The following is a 17,645-nucleotide window of genomic DNA, read 5'->3' as shown; positions in this document are numbered from 1 at the left end:
CGTAAACCATCGCACGGGGCCGTTTAAAGTCTGGGTCTCATGGTTTATTTATGAAGGTGACTCATGCCTTATTTATGATAAAAAGAAGGTCAATGTGTAAACATCTCTGAACAAAACTTCCATGGGCACAGGGCAAGTGAGCATATAGAAGGGTCTATTTGCATGTACATCTGTCACTTGGGCAGTGTCAGGAAGGTGACACAAAGGACCCCATGGTCCATCTATAGATTGAGGAGTGTCCGATTTGGTGCCAGTAGACAGTTTCATTGGAGGACAAGGTCCCTAAGCTAAAACCCTGAATCAATCTGACTTTGATTCAGCTCAGGTCATGATCTCATGGTTTTGAGAGTTTGAGCCCCATGTCGGACTCTGTGCTGACAGCACGGAGTCTGCTTGGTATTTTCTCTCCTCTCTCTCTCTCTGTCTCTCTGCCCCTCCCCCACCCGCTCTCTCTCAAAATAAATAAACTTAAAAAAGACTAGGGGCACCTGGGCAGCTCAGTCAGCTAAGCTTCTGACTTTGGCTCAGGTCATGATCTCACAGTTCATACGTTCAAGTCCTGCGTCAGGCTCTGTGCTGACAGCTCAGAGCCTAGAGTCTCCTTGGGATTCTGTGTCTCCCTCTTTCTCTGCTTGTCCTCTGCTCATACTCTCTCTCTCCAAAATAAACAAAACATTAAAAAAAATTTTAAAAAGACTAAAATTCAGGGAAAAAATAGCGCACAGTAAGGTTCTATATGATCTCAACCTGTGTTGACCACACAGGGTAACTGAGCACATACAACTTGGCCAGTCAAAATTCAAATACCGTGAAGTTGAAGTATTTGGAGAGAAGGTGAAAAAAAAATGTGAAGCAGCTCATCACTACTTTTAGACATTGTTACTGTTGAAATAAAAATATTTTGACTATATTGGCTAAAATGACATATATGAAGATTAATTTCACCTTTCAAACATGGCGTGACTGGAAAATTTAAAATGACATTTGTGAACATACTCTGTTCCTATTAGGCAGTGCTGATCCAGCCTATGCTTGTTTCCTAAGAGTTACTGTCTGGCCTCTCATTTTACCTTGAACAAGGCAGACGCGCTCCGGGCTTTGGCACCTGCTCTCTGTTAACCCTGGAGAATGCTTCACTTACATAGCGTGACACATGGCTCCCTCCTTTGCCTCATCCTGGTCTCTGTTCACATGTGATCTTATGAGAGAAGGCTTCCCTGAAGCCTGGTTCCACTCAATTACCTTTTTCTTTTTCGGTTTTATTATCATCTTCATAGTACTCATCATTGATGTTACGCCGTATACCTGTTTCTCTGTTTATTTCTGGCTCTCCTGCCAGAACATAAATTTTAAAGGGAAGGGGCTGTGTTTTATTCACCACTGGATCGTCCAGTGCCTGGCACAGATGGGTGATCTGCCTGCTCATGCCGAGCTCTATCTCAGAGGGAGTAATAAAGTGGAATAAGCAGATTTCTTCACTGCATTATGGTGAGTGTTACAAGGAAGAGGTACAGCTTACTGAGTACGTAAGGCAGGAGGTTCTTGTTTGTCTAGCTTCCATCCATTCACCCTCTTCTTTAGTAACAGAACCCCCAAGTTCCCCAGGTATCCATGCTTCCCTGAGAGCCAAGGGACTCAAGGGAAGGAGACCCCATCCTCATATGGGCCTGATTCTCCTTGCCAGTGATTGGTTCAGGAGTGGACATGAGACCCGACTCTGGTCAATGGGGATAGGAGGGCATCCTGAGGGGACTCTGGGAAAATTGTATTCTTTCCTAAAAGAAGAGGTGGTGGTGATCTCTATTTGCTTCTTTTATTTTTAAAGGTTTACTTATTTTTGAGAGAGCGAGCGAGCGCACACACACAAGCAGGGGAGGGGCAGAGAGGGAGACAGAGGATCTGAAGCAGGCTCCCCGGTGACAGCAGAGAGCCCAATACGTGGCTTGAACTCACGAGCTGCGAGATCATGACTTGAGCTGCAGTCAGGTGCCCCTCTCTTTTGCTTCTAAGCACTGTCATGTCTGGATGTGATGCCTGGAGCTGCTGCAGCTATGCTGACAGCCCAAGGATGAAGCCAGCACCGAAGATCAGTTAAGCGGAGGGAGAAGCATCTGGGTCTCTGAGAACAGCACCGAGCTGATGAAATGGCCCACCATGAGGCCTGTATGACTTCTGGATTCTCCAGGAGAGACCACAAATGTCTAAATTCTTCCGTAATTTTGAGTGGAGATCTTGGTAACGTGCAGCTAAAAGCTGCCTCAACCTGACAGGTGACCTAGTTTTATGGGGTGTTGCCGAAGGCCTGTATTTTCCATCATGTTCTCCAAGAGGTGGACTCCAAAGTGGAGATTTTCATGCAGGAAATTTATCAGTGGATACCCTTGAGATCAGCACCTGTTGGGGAGGCGGTGAGGGAAATGGAATCTGTCAAAGGAGGTGAACTATAATGCAGTAGCGACAAGGTCTCAGCTGATCCCACAGAAAGTTCTGGAGCTGGGATGGCCCCAGGAGTTACAGGTCCTTGAGACAAAGGGGTTGGGTTGCTGTACAGCCATGGAAACAATTGGTAGATGCGGTTTGGGCCCAAAAAGGTGGAGTGACTTCGGGTGGGGCAGCTCTCTTTGGTTGAAGGCATTTCCTGGAGAGAGATATATGTGAGTTGTCAGCCACTGACATCGTAGCTGGAGGTGAATCCAGGCTGTTTAGCACAGCACGACGACAACCCACCGGAAGAAGTGACACCCAAGCCAGGATCCAAAGAGATGAGTAAGAGGTCCCAGTGGAGGGCTGGGAAAATGGGGACCATCCAAAGAATAAGTAATAGTATTTGCAAACCCTGGAGACAGCACAGAGCATGGTGGACTCCTTGGAACGGAGAGGTGATCCTTTCCTCCCCACCCCGTCATCTCTGGCTGGGTTTTCGGTCACTCGAACCCAATGAGTCCTGGTGGGTACATGCAGGCTCTAGACGGCAGAGCCAAGATCTGAAATCTGTTCTCTGTGACTGGAGAGCCCATGAACTTCCTCGACATGTCATGCTGTCTCTCCCGGTAAACAACATGTCCCTGTATGTGAGTCGCTGAGTCCCTTGAAGCGTCTCTAGGCAAGATCTTTGTGTGGCCACACTTTGAAAATAAGGTTATCTGGGTCATTGCCAATGTACTGAATCCTACATTTTTTGGTTCCACAGGTTCGCAAAGCAGCTTTTATTCTGTCTTTTCTACATTTAATTTCTGTTTGTGGGCCTCTCTTTGTCCCACCCCTGTGTGGTGGGATTCATAGGAAGGCAGGGCCATGGAAAAGGCTAGAAGGTCAGGCATTCAATCACAGCCAGAGTTCCATAAACGAATCCCAAGGATGGAAAGAGATTATTTCATTCACAGTAAATCAGTCACTTGCAGGCAGGGCTTTTTGTCACCTCTGAAGGCCAAGTGTGTTTTTGGAGTGAGTTCATCAAGTAAAAGTAGCATCTGGAGACCAATCAACATTATGTCGAGGGATGCAAACACCGTGGCTCCCAGTGCCCTGTCTCTGCAGAGAATGTGTCACTAAGAGCTATAGAATTTCCGGTAGGCTCATTAGCTGAGCACTTCCCCTCAAAGCAGCCACACTCCCAGGTCAAAAGAAATCAGGTTATAACCTGAGAAAGAAAACGCTCATCTCTTTGATGTAAACCATGATCCAGTATCTCCCCACCTCTAGGCTTCGGTACACGCTGCTCCGTCTGGAATGCCAATCTGTCTCCTATGCTTAGAAAACTCCGAGTCATCCTTCAAGACCCAGCTCATGAAACAGTCCTGATTGCTCCCAAGAGAAAGTTGTCCCCTCCTTGGAGCCTCCTCATTAATTTGCACGGACTATTTCTAGAGCATGTTTCTTGGTACACGAGACAATGTATTATCCTTCTTAGTCCCCTCTAGACTACAAGCTCCTTTGGGGGAGGGACAGGGGCCATTTGTCTCTACAATCTCAAGGTTGCCAGACCCATGATATGTCCTCAGTGAGGGTTCGACGAATAAATAAAAGCCCTGCACGAGTACGTGACAGAGGAAGCCGGTGCGACAGTACACGGTGAGCGTGCGTTGCCTGAACGGTGAGTCTGCGAGTGAGTGGTCATGTGTGTAAATGAGAGCCTGTGTGGAACCAAGTGGGTGAAGGAGGAGTCGGGGGATGAAGGAAAGTCTCTGAGTGAGCAGCAGACTTGGAAGTCAGTCTTTGTATCTGACCTTGGCAATGGGGTAAACTCTATGGGTCTTCTCATAAAGCACATATAATCATATCTAAACACACACACGCATACAGGCATAGTCATGTATGTGATTTTAGACAGTTAATGGTGTGCCTCAAACCCACTACGTGGCACACAGACCCTAACTTGGAGAGTGCACGTCCGTTTTAGCTTTCCAGGGATTCTGAGGATGCATCACAGAACCTAACACATACTACAGGGCAACACACATTTCTGCCAAATTGGATTGAACTGAAATGACCTAACTCGAGAAGCAGGGCATAAACAGCTGGCTTTCCCAGCCTCGTATTCCTCAGGAATCTCTGAACTACACACAGTGTGGCCCCAGGAACTGGCTGTCTACCGACAGAATAATCTTTCCAGACACTTCCCATCTTTACCCTGGCCAGGACATGTGGGTCTTTGCTTCAAAAGCCTCTTCGGGGAAAACACAAGAGTGTAAAATATGATTCACATCTGGAGGAGCAAACAGAGCTCCGTGTTGGAACATCTCCTAATTAATGGTGATGCCAAGCCCTTGGCCTTGGTTCCCCGGTGCCATATGCTATGCAAATAACACCCAAGCCTCTACTCCGAGCAGGACTCACTGAGCCCCAATCAAGAGAGGGCAGCCCAGATCAGAGAAGAAATTAACAGCCGAGGTGGAACGGAATTAGAATCCAATTTATCCTGAACCTGGCCCTTAATGAAGAGGGTTTAATTTCATTAATACAGTTTAGAGAGTCTTTCTGTTCAGAAGGATTTAGATGAGGGCAGGATGAGTGCCTGTCAAGCTACTAGGGAGGCAGAGTGGCAAAGATTGAAAATGACAGTAATGTACAGTCTGGCAAGGGTGTGGGAAACAGCCATTTCACGTGCTGTTGGAAGGAGTGTGCAATCAGCAGATATTCTGGAGAGCTATTTATCTTTTAAAATGGAAAAAAGGAGATATTTATTCTTTGACGGAGGCGTTCCGGTATTGACATGTTTTCCTACAAATGTCCTCATACCTGCACACAGCGAAGATGGTCTTTGTTTATAATAACACAGACTGGAAACAACCCAAGTGTCCAACAAGAGGGGGTTGGCCAAACAGCCCATCCTCACAATGGAAAGGTGACGGCATTCGGGAAGAGAACAGCCTATATGCCACGATGAAGAGTGATATCCGTGATGGATTTCTTTCAGTGGGCAAAAAACAAGGTGCTACACAATGCTTTGGGTATACTTTTAGTTATGAAAATGGGGATATGTGTAGGCTTGAAGTGTCTCGGGAAGGCTCAATACAACACGCTTTTCATAATAATTCCAGAGAGAACAGGGGGAGGGGGTCAGAATTAATTATTAATTAGGATTAATGGAACTGATGCCCCATTTTCATTGTATATGCTATGTCCTGTTTGAATTTTTGCTGTGTGCATGTGTTACTTTCATCAATTAAAATGCTGGGGTTTGGGGAGCGCCTGGGTAACTCAGTTGGTTGAGCGTCCGACTTCGGCTCAGGTCATGATCTCGCAGTTTGTGAATTCGAGTCACACATCAGGCTCACTGCTGTGACCCTGTCAGGGCAGAGCCCGCTTCAGATCCTCTGTACCCCTCCCCCACTTGCGCTTTCCCCAACATAAAATTTAAAGATGCTGTTTTTTTTTTTTTTAATTTTTTTTTTTTTTTAACGTTTATTTATTTTTTTGGGACAGAGAGAGACAGAGCATGAACGGGGGAGGGGCAGAGAGAGAGGGAGACACAGAATCGGAAACAGGCTCCAGGCTCTGAGCCATCAGCCCAGAGCCTGACGCGGGGCTCGAACTCACGGACCGCGAGATCGTGACCTGGCTGAAGTCGGATGCTTAACCGACTGCGCCACCCAGGCGCCCCGATGCTGTTTTTTTTGAACAAGGAATTCATTTTAAAAACAAGCACTGATTTCTTTTATTCATTTGTTCCTTCACTCACTTCAGCACTTACTGAACACTCACTGGGAGCTGAGATTTGATCATCCAGCCTTCAAAAAAAAAAAAAAAAAAAAAGTGGCCCAATATTCATCCACAGAGAGAATTGAGTAGAATTACATGCCTTTTATAGTGCTCCCTGGGCACAGCCAGATGGCAGGCCTGGTGGCTCCCCAGCTTTGTTTCGGGGAGAATGAAGGAGGAGAAAGGTGGTGAGGTTCTCTGAGCATCTTTTGTTGTCCAGGCACTGCACTGGGCCCTCCGTTTACCACCTCACCCACCCCGCACTTGTCATCACTGAACCCCTAGCACCTAAGGCGGGGCTTGTGTCTGAAAGCAATCGGATAACTGGACTTATAAAGAAATGAATTAGATGCACGGTCCCTCTGGGGAGAGAGTACAAGTGGCTTGTGGGAGGACAGACTCCTGGCTAAGCCTGAGGCTCAGAATTTCCAATGAGCTGCTGAGGGCAGGTTGAGACAGTTGGCTTTTATGGTGCTGCCTCTGGAGAAGACTGTGTAGTCATTACTCAGGGATCATGCCTGGTTCTGATCGAGGAAACGATAGGCAGTGTGTCTCTAGGAGGCCTATTTAATATTTTAATAGCATGTATTTTAATTTACTTTAATTTATATTTTTTCCTTTAAAAAAATTAAATCCAAGTTAGTTAACATATAGCGTAATAATGATTTCAGGAGCAGAATCTAGGGATTCACCACTTACATACAACAGCCAGTGTTCATCCCAACAAGTGTCCTCCTTAATGCCCATCGCCCACTTCGCCCATCCCCTTACCCAACACCCCACCAGCAACCCTCTGTTTGTTCTCTGTATTTAAGAGTCTCGAAACTAGAACAAGTGATCCTAAAATTCATATGGAACCACAAAAGGCCCTGAATAGCCAAAGTAATTTTGAAGAAGAAAACCAAAGCAGGAGGCATCACAATCCCAGACTTTAGCCTCTACTACAAAGCTATAATCATCAAGACAGCATGGTATTGGCACAAAAACAGACACATGGACCAATGGAATAGAATAGAAACCCCAGAACTAGACCCACAAATGTATGGCCAACTAATCTTTGACAAAGCAGGACAGAACATCCAATGGAAAAAAGACAGTCTCTTTAACAAATGGTGCTGGGAGAACTGGACAGCAACATGCAGAAGGTTCAAACTAGACCACTTTCTCACACCATTCACAAAAATAAACTCAAAATGGATAAAGGACCTGAATGTGAGACAGGAAACCATCAAAACCCTAGAGGAGAAAGCAGGAAAAGACCTCTCTGACCTCAGCCGTAGCAATCTCTTACTCGACACATCCCCAAAGGCAAGGGGATTAAAAGAGTCTCTTATGGTTTGTCTCCCTCTCTGCTTTTACCTTATTTTTGCTTCCCTTCCCTTATGTTCATGTGTTTCGTTTCTTAATTTCACATATGAGTGAAATCATATATTTGTCCTTCTCTGATGGACTTATTTCGCTTAGCATAATACACTGTAGCTCCATCCACGTTGTTGCAAATGGCAAGATTTCATTCTTTCTGATCGACTAATACTCCATTATGTATGTACGTAGATACACACACACACACACACACACACACACACACACACACACATCACATCACATCACATCACATCTTCTTTATCCATTCATCAGTCAATGGGCATTTGGGCTCTTTCCATACCTTGGCTATTGTCAGTAGTGCTAACAGCATGTATTTTAAACATATACCTCTGGCACACGAGTCAGTTTCTCTCCACTCTTCTCGTAATGCTTTGAAACCTGAGGGGTTTGTCTACTTCCTGGAACAGTTGCCTGTGTGGGAAAAAAAAGTCTTGCTTCTTCCACCAAATGTTTACTAGGCACTTTTATTAAGAATGTAGTTCAAGAAATCACAACAGACCCTTTCTCTCTTTAAAGAATACTCTATTCCACCCCCCTCCGGTCTTAGTGCTAGCTCAGTGTGCCTATGCTTGTTGCTTGTAGACACAGGGAATCATGGAAGATGCTGAGGTTCTCTTTTTGCATCAGCTGCTAGGAAGCTCAGAACCCAGCTGTGTTGTCTGTTTCTAGCAGTTTGGCTAGATGGCTCTTATCTCCATCTTTTCTACTACTTTACATGGCCTTTTCCTTAAACCTATTTTATCTTGTGTTAAATGAACCCTATGAAGACATTTTGGGACAAGGCAGGTGTATTAGTTTCCAAGGGCCTGCTCTAACAAATACCACTAACTAGGTGGCTTTAAACAATACACGTTTATTCTTTCCCAGTTCCAGAAGCCAGAAGTCCAACATCAAGACATCGTCAGGGATGGTTCATTCTGGACATTCTGAGGGAGAATCTGTTTCATGCTTCTCTCCTGGCTTCTGGTGGTTGCCAGTAAATGTGAGTGTTCATTGGCTCGTAGGCTCATTTCCCCCACCTGCAAACAGGGAGAGTGGACAGGACGTCCTGGAATCTTCTGGTTCTAAAGTTCAGTGGCTTCCACAACAAGGGAAGGCTGGCTGAGCATCGTTAGACTTCTGGAATATGGTTCTGAAGGCAGAGCGGCAAGGACTCTCTGGGCCACATTCTGGATGGGGCCTGGGGCATGGTATCCTGGTTGCCAAGGAATGTGGGTCAAGGTAAGCAGAGTGAGGGGAGAGACAGCACAAAGAGTGTAAAGGACAATATCTTCCACAGTGTTCCCAAGGGCATGCTGTGCCAGATGGAGATCCAGAGCAGCACAGAGTACAAAATCCAGGGGCAACTGGGACCTCATCAAGGTAAAAAGCTTCTGCACCGCAAAGGCAACAATCAACAAAACTAAAAGGCAACCGACGGAATGGGAAAAGATATTTGCAAATGACATATCGGATGAATGGCTAGTACCCAAAATCTATAAGAACTCACCAAACTCCACACCCGAAAAACAAATAATCCAGTGAAGAAATGGGCAGAAGACATGAACAGACACTTTTCCAAAGAAGACATCCAGATGGCCAACAGACACATGAAAAGATGCTCAATGTCACTCCTCATCAGGGAAATACAAATCAAAACCACAATGAGATACCACCTTACACCTGTCAGAATGGCTCACATTAACAACTCAGGCAACAACCTATGTTGGCGAGGATGCGGAGAAAGAGGATCTCTTTTGCATTGTTGGTGGGAATGCAAACTGGTGCAGCCACTCTGGAAAACAGCGTGGAGGTTCCTTAAAACATTAAAAATAGATATACCCTATGACCCAGCAATAGCACTGCCAGGAATTTGCCCAAGGGATACAGGAGGGCTGATGCATAGGGTCACATGTACCCCAAGGTTTATAGCGGCCCTTTCAACAGTAGCCAAATTATGGAAAGAGCCTAAATGTCCACCAACTGACGAATGGATAAAGAAGATGTGGTTTATATATACAATGGAATACTACTTGGCAATGAGAAGGAATGAAACCATGCCATTTGCAGCAATGTGGATGGAACTGGAGGGTATTATGCTAAGTGAAATAAATCAGTCAGAGAAAGACAGATATCATATGCTATCACTCATATGTGGAACTTGAGAAACTTAACGGAAGACCATGGGGGGAGGGAAAGGGAAAAATAGTCATAAACAGAGGGAGGGAGGCAAAGCATAAGAGACTTTTAAATACAGAGAACAAACTGAGGGTGGTTGGGGGGGCATGGGGGAGAGGGGAAAGTGGGTGATGGGCATTGAGGAGGGCAGTTGGGATGAACACTGGGTGTTGTATGTAAGCCAATTTGACAATAAATTATATTTTTAAAAAATCCAAGGGCCGGTGGGGCGCCTGGGTGGCTTGGTCGGTTAAGCGTCCGACTTCGGCTCAGGTCATGATCTCACGGTCCGTGAGTTCGAGCCCCGCGTCGGGCTCTGTGCTGACCGCTCAGAGCCTGGAGCCTGTTTCAGATTCTGTCTCTCCCTCTCTCTGCCCCTCCCCCGTTCATGCTCTGTCTCTCTCTGTCTCAAAAATAAATAAACGTTAAAAAAAAAATTAAAAAAAAAAAAATCCAAGGGCCGGGGTGGAGTCTGCCATGTTCCCAACTGTGTGTCTCTTGCCCAGAGCATGTATCAGCTGGCTGACTGGCTGGGGAAGTTGCAAAGACCTGGCTCAAATCCTGGCTCTGCCTCTTGGACAAATGACATTTTCAGCCTTGGGAGACACGTCTGTAAAATGGGTACGACGACAGCCGCCTTGTAGGACTGTTTAAGCCCCACGTCCAGAATCTGGTGGTTGAGAGTCTCGGTGTGAGTTCAAATGCCATCTCTGTTTCTTTTTTAAAAAAATTTTTAACATTTATTTACTTTTGAGAGATGTGAAAGACAGAGCACGAGTGGGGGAGGGGCAGAGAGAGAGGGAGACACAGAATCCGAAACAGGCTCCAGGCTCTGAGCCGTCAGCACAGAGCCCGACGTGGGGCTCAAACCCGTGAACCGTGAGATCATGACCTGAGCCAAAGTTGGACGCTTAACCGACTCAGCCACCAGGGTGCCCCTCAAATGCCATCTCTTGTACTTATCAGTTGTCAGACTTTACACAAGACCCCTGGACTCTCTGTGCCTTGATTTCCTGGAGATGATGCCACGCCACTGAGGACAAAGGGAGATGTGAGTGTGATGTGCTCGGCCCAGGGTCTGGCGCTCGCTAAGTGCTCAGGGTTTCTCTTCTGTTCTTTAACTTGCCCCGTGTGCAGGGCTGCAGGGTGTGGGTGCAGGAGAGGCTTCCCCGATGGTGCCACACTTAGCTGAAGCACTGGGAGACTTGTCCTTCCCTGGTCCCCAGACCCCAGCAGACTCAGGATCCCCCCCACTTGCAGCCAGTAACTCTCTTGCTGGGTCGGGAGGCCGGGCAACACCCTTTTAGTAAAAACTGAGAAAAGAAAGGTTTTTTCTTAGACGGGCTCGCTTGCTGAAGAACCCTCAGAAACCCATTAACTCCAGTATTACTGAACATCTGAATGCAATTTGCAAGCTATAATAACATCTCTCTAGTTAGCAAATGTTTATGCCTCTCTATAATTTTCTTTTCCGTATGAAAATAGACCTGTCATGCTAACGTGGTCGGCCAGCTGCCTCTATAATATCGTTAATAAGCAGGAAGGATCATCCGTTCTGCAGGCTGACGGGCTTGCTATGCGTTTCTGTTCCAGAGTGGGCTTAAGAAAGGGTGGGCCTGGAGCTCTGGGAGCTACTGCCCAGGGGTCGCTCAATAGGTAGAAAATGGAGGACGCTGGAAAAAAGGAATTAGGAGCCCGACATCTACTCCCATTTGGCAGGGAAGAGCGGGATTAACGTTTTTAAAGCCCCTACTTTGGGCTAAACATGAGACTAGGCTTTTATATATTTCAGTGGCACTCCAAATTGGGTATGGGTGCCCGAGTCCCCCACTGGCTTTCCTACACATACGGATTCCTGGGCCTCACCCCAGACGTGCTGGATTAGGGACCCTGTGGGTAGTTCCCGGACATCTGCATTTTATTTTATTTTATTTTATTTATTTATTTTTTTTTATTTATTTTTTTTTTTAATTTTTTTTTTTCAACGTTTATTTATTTTTGGGACAGAGAGAGACAGAGCATGAACGGGCGAGGGGCAGAGAGAGAGGGAAACACAGAATCGGAAACAGGCTCCAGGCTCTGAGCCATCAGCCCAGAGCCTGACGCGGGGCTCGAACTCACGGACTGCGAGAATGTGACCTGGCTGAAGTCGGACGCCCAACCGACTGCGCCGCCCAGGCGCCCCAAGACATCTGCATTTTAAAGATGCTTCTTGGACCACCTGGTGGTTTTTATGCTGTCCAGAGTACAAAGGGCTGAATTCTTACAGCAGAGAGGAAAATAAAATTATCTTTCAGGATAAAGGTTCCTTTTATACCACAGGTATGGATCACATAAGCTTCCCCTGAACGTTTACTTCCCACCAAATAACTGGATAATTTAGATCCCCAAACCAGCCTCCTAACGGATTTCTCTGATGTGTCAGTTCTGCAAAACTGAGCGCTTACTGAGTGCACTGGTGTTGGGGCTGGAGTATAAAAAAGACTGTGTCCCCGCCCCTGCGGAGTTTGCCCTGTGCTGGGAGAGCCAGGCGTGAGAACAGAAAATTACAAAATCTAACCCGTGCGGTGAATGCCCACGGTGGGGCAATGACCTAATCTCCGGGGCCTCAGAAGGCCACCGAGGCAAGTGACGGCTAAGCTGACAGGAAGGACAAGCAGCAGTTTACCAAGGGAAGGGCGTGCATGCCAGGAGGGAGGAGCACCACGTGACTGGGTCCCAGGGCTGGAGGGAGCTTGGAAGGTCAGAGAGGTGGCAAACTTTCTGCATGGCTGGCAGGTGGAGTGAGAGACAGAAAATACAGAAAAATGAGCTTGGGCTGGGGAGGGAGGATGGGTGGGACACTGGGGAGCCATCAGGGGGCCCCAGGGAGGGTTCAACATGGCCACGCGCATGCATTACAGAGATGGGTGAGGCGTGACTGGAGGGGGGCAGGCCCCACCTCTGGCAAAGCAGATGGGAGGCTGTTGCCATTGTCGAGGTGAAAGATGAAGGGGACCCGGGTCACAGTGTTGGCAGGGGAGTGGAGACCAGGGGACAGGCTCAGGCCACATTAAAGGAGCAAAAGTCCCTGTGTTGGAGAGTGGACACTGAACAATAAGGGAAACAATTAGGAAGCAGAGTAACCAACTGACCCCCTTCCCAAGGCAATGACGATGACCTCTATTACTTTTGAGTTCTGATTTCTTTTTTCATTTAACATGGTGTCCCATGCACTTCCCACACCACGATCAACTTTCCACAAACGTTCTTGAGATCGGCTGTGTGGTGTTCTCTTGTCCGGACACACAGCAGTTTTTTTTTTTTTTTTTTTTAATTTTTTTTTTTTTTTTCAACGTTTATTTATTTTTGGGACAGAGAGAGACAGAGCATGAACGGGCGAGGGGCAGAGAGAGAGGGAGACACAGAATCAGAAACAGGCTCCAGGCTCTGAGCCATCAGCCCAGAGCCTGACGCGGGGCTCGAACTCACGGACCGCGAGATCGTGACCTGGCTGAAGTTGGACGCCCAACCGACTGCGCCACCCAGGCGCCCCAACACACAGCAGTTTTAAAAAACCCATTGAGGCATAGTTTATACACAAAGAAGTGCATGTATGTAACGCGTACAGTAGGATGGGTGTGGAAGGATGCACGCACCTGTGATTCCATCACCACCATCAATGTCATCACGGACATACCCACCACCTTCCAGAGCTGCCTCCTGTCCCTTTGTGTTGGTGGTGAGAACATTTAACACGAGATCTACCCTGTTACAGATTTTTAAGTGCCCGGCACAGTGATGTCGAGTGTGGGTACCATGTTGTGTGGGAGATCTCTGGAACATTCGTCTGGCATAACTGAAACTTTATACTCAGTGACTAACACCTCCATCACCATTATTCTCTCTGCTCCTATGAATCTATTTGAGGTTCCTGAGGTAAGTGGTGTCATGCAATGTTTGTCCCTCTGTGTCTGGCTTATTTCACTTAGAATAATGTCCTCCAGGGTCAACCATGTTGTTACAAATGGCAGGATTTCTTTCTTTTTAGAGGCTGAATAGTATTCCACTGTGTGTGTATGTATATCTCTTTCTAGATCTACATACACCATTTTCTTTACCATCCATCTGTTGATATTAGAATTATTTCCGTAAACCACCATAATTTATTTAAATAACCCTTGGTGCTAGACATTGAAGTTGTTCACATATTGTTTTTTAGTGCTATAAAAAATGCTACAGTTATGGGGCACCTGGGTGGCGCAGTCGGTTGAGTGTCCGACTTCAGCCAGGTCACGATCTCGCGGTCCGTGAGTTCGAGCCCCGCGTCAGGCTCTGGGCTGATGGCTCGGAGCCTGGAGCCTGTTTCCGATTCTGTGTCTCCCTCTCTCTCTGCCCCTCCCCCGTTCATGCTCTGTCTCTCTCTGTCCCAAAAATAAATAAAAAACGTTGAAAAAAAATTAAAAAAAATGCTACAGTTAATTGTATTTTGACTTAAATCTTTCCCCATATTTTATTATTTTTTAAAGTTTACTTACTTATTTTGAGGGGGAGGGGTGGGGGGGAGAGGGGGAGAGAGAGAGAGAGAGAATATCCCAAGCAGGCTCTGCACTGTCAGTGCAGAGACCAAGGCGGGGCTCGAACTCATGAACTGTGAAATCATGACCTGAGCTGAAACTAAGAGTCGGATGCTTAACCGACTGAGCCATTCAGGTGTTCCTTTTCCCATATTTCAGACTGTTTTTGAGAATCATGACTTGATACTATTAGAGGTTTGTTTTTTAAGAGAAGGGGGCCTGAGGCGGGGGTGGGGGTGCAGGGCTCAGTCCTGGTTTTATTGATGGACAGACCCCGTCTCCTCTCCATCCAGCTTCCCCATCTGTGGGGTGGGCTTTAAATGCAGGACCCCTGAGCACCTTCCATCACTATCATTCTCTGGGTCTGTTCAGACTGAGTGTAGGACAGTGGTGCACCCTGATCCTCACCTGGGGCTCTTGGGAGGCCATTCCAGCCGGTCCTCCTCTGGCTGGCTGTTCCCATACTGGCCCGGACAAAGCACCGAATGGAGATGAGCCTGTCTAGACTCAAAGTAGCAGAGGGGTTGAGAACATCCTCTACAGTCACTTAGACATGGATCTGAATCCATTTACTAGCTAGGTAATCTGGGTCAGGCTATTTATCTTCTGTGTGCCTCAGTTTCCTCATCTATAAAATGGCCGTAATGACAGGACTTAGTTTACCAAGGACCAATGAGAAAGAGCATGTAAAGTAACTGATCTCAGGCAACCAGTGACTACTAGCTCCTATCACCAACTTCCTGATTTCTATGCCGCCAGGGGTAAGCAGTGAAGCCATTAAAGTGATCTATTTACGTGCACAGACTGGGGTTTGAGTATGGGCTCTACCATTGCTAGCTCTGGGACCTGGGGCAAACTTCTGGAGCCTCAGTTTCCTCATATGTCAAAGGGGGATGATAACATTCCCATATTAAAGACGGGCTGTGAGTTGTGAAATCAGTTAACATCCGTGAACTGGTCACCCCCCCCCCCCCGGCCCCCGTTCCAGCTGATGTGAGTGTGGCTGGGGTAGTGACTGCTCTTCCTTGGGTGCCCACTGCCTGTCAGGATGCTCACACGCAGTGTTCAGAACTCCCACGACAACGGGTCAAGGCAGGAATTAGGATTCATGCCACTTCAGATTGGGGAGACAGGTTCAAGGTGACTGCCTCAACATACCCAAGTTCAGAGGGAGGAGCTCCAATCGTACACTGTGTCTTCCCCGTGACACCGCATGCCCTGCCCCTGAGGATTTCTGACCACGGACCATGGAGACAGGTGGAGGGTGGCCAGAAAAATGGTGTCCTTGAAGCCACGATGAAAAACGATCACTTTTCACTCTCCAAAGAGCTGGGATTCTAATTAAATCACCAGCTTCCTTTGCCCAAGGTGGGTCCAGGCTTAATAAAGGACCCTCTCCGCCGGAGGATCAATCTGGGGCTTGGAATGAAGCTGCTCTATCTTTTTGAGTCAGTGCCAATGGGCTGATTTGCTGTCACGGACCTCCTGATGAACGAGCTGGTTTACTCAAGGGCTCAATAAGCTTGCCAGGACCCGGGGAAGGGAGAAATGACAAAATGGTCCCTACCTTCTATAAAGTACAACTTGAGCTCCTTAGCATGGCCAAGTAGACACAGGGAGAGATGAGAAGGGACAGGAAAGGAGTCTCATGGTGACACTGCTTGAGCTTGTTTGAGTCCTTCCCACCCCCCCCCCCCGCCCCCACCATAATGTCTACTGAAAAATCCCAGAAGAAGATATCAACATGGTAGGCAGCACCAGAAGAGTTTCGTGGAGAGAGGACTGGGTAGGAGAAGTGTTTTGTAATTCTGACAAGACAGAAGCCCCCCTTGCCCACCTGCCTCTGTCCCAGCACCAGGTGTTCTGACGAACCGAGGCTCAAAATTCAGCGGAGGCCCGAGTAAAGATTCACATGAGCAGATGCCATGCAAACAGCACAGCTTTGCAGTGAGGCAGGCGGGCGAGATCCCCGCTCCATCCCTTACCGGCTGTATGGCTTTGGACAAGTGCTCATTTCCATTTGCTTCTTTATAAACAGCAGATATCCATACCAAACCTTCTGGGGTGTTCTGACAGTTACACTGGTTCACGCAAACAACATTCCCGGCACGCAGCAGGTGCCTAATAAATGTTAATAGATACCCAGGGATGTGCGGGGTCCCTGGGTCTCATTTTTAATGTGGGAATGGGACCAGAGATTCTATAAAAACCTGGCTGCTTCAGTCCCTACACATTTCAAGACTCCATAGCCTCCTCTGCCAAGGAGTTTATGAAATATTTGTAAAAAAAAAAAAAAAAAAAAAAAAAAAAGGACAGTCTATTTCCCTTCTGCCGCTGCAGGGAACGTTTTTGTCCATCAGCCTTCCAAAGGCAACAACGAATGTGCCTGTGCAGAAAGGGAGCTCCCCTAGCTGGCTGTCACCTCCCTTCGGGTCCCAGCTCACATATCACTTCCTCCAAGTGCGGCCCCTGGGCCGGCAGCAGCAGCATCTGTTATAAATGCTGACTCCCTGCCCTAGTGTGGACCTCGGGATGGAATCCGCGTGTTTGCAGGGTCCCTGCTGAAGCACACGTGTGTTGGAGAAACGTCTCCCCAACCCCAGAGGGGGCCAAGCCCCCCATTACACCCTCTGAAGGATCCTGTGCATTCCTTTGTGACATCCACCTTGTGTAAACGATCAGCTACCTGGTGTGATTTTTGCTCCTTGTCTGCCTTTCCTTACTGGGCAGCTGACACCCCCGAATCAAGCCCCATGTTTGTCTTCTTCAGCTTTGTATGAGCAGATGGCTGTGTTCCTAAGGACACAAAAGGAGTCACGTAATCATTTTGGATGGATGGATGGATGGATGGATGGATGGATGGATAGATGGAAGGAAGGAAGGAAGGAAGGAAGGAAGGAAGGAAGGAAGGAAGGAAGGAAGGAAGGAAGGAAAGGAAAGAAGAGTCCAGCTTCTTTCTCAGCCCCAACACATGCACCTTGGGAACCCAGAGAGTCTGTTACTGAGAAACAAACCAGAGGAGAGGAACCGTTCCCTCCCAGTATAAAAACGGATTGCCAATTTTCATCAAAGAAGGGTCACGTTGTGATAGTACCATTGGCATGGGGAGAAAGGAGTGGATAGATTTCACGAGATTTTGTGCGTATCACAGGCGCTGAGGGTCTCGCCTGTCAAAGTGGAAACAGAAACATGTGCGCCCCCTGAAAACTTCACATTGTGTGTGTGAGGATTTGTATGCAGTCGCAATCCTCAATGATTATTGTACTCTGCAGCCATAAAAAGGAACGGAGTTCTGATACCTGCGTAGGGGAGGAGAACTCCTTTCTTTGGCTCATCTGATAATGA

The sequence above is a fragment of the Puma concolor genome, chromosome E3 (assembly GCF_028749965.1).
Source record: "Puma concolor isolate L17-30 chromosome E3, mPumCon1.1.hap2, whole genome shotgun sequence".
Lineage (NCBI taxonomy): Eukaryota > Metazoa > Chordata > Mammalia > Carnivora > Felidae > Puma > Puma concolor.
This window is presented reverse-complemented; position numbering follows the sequence as displayed.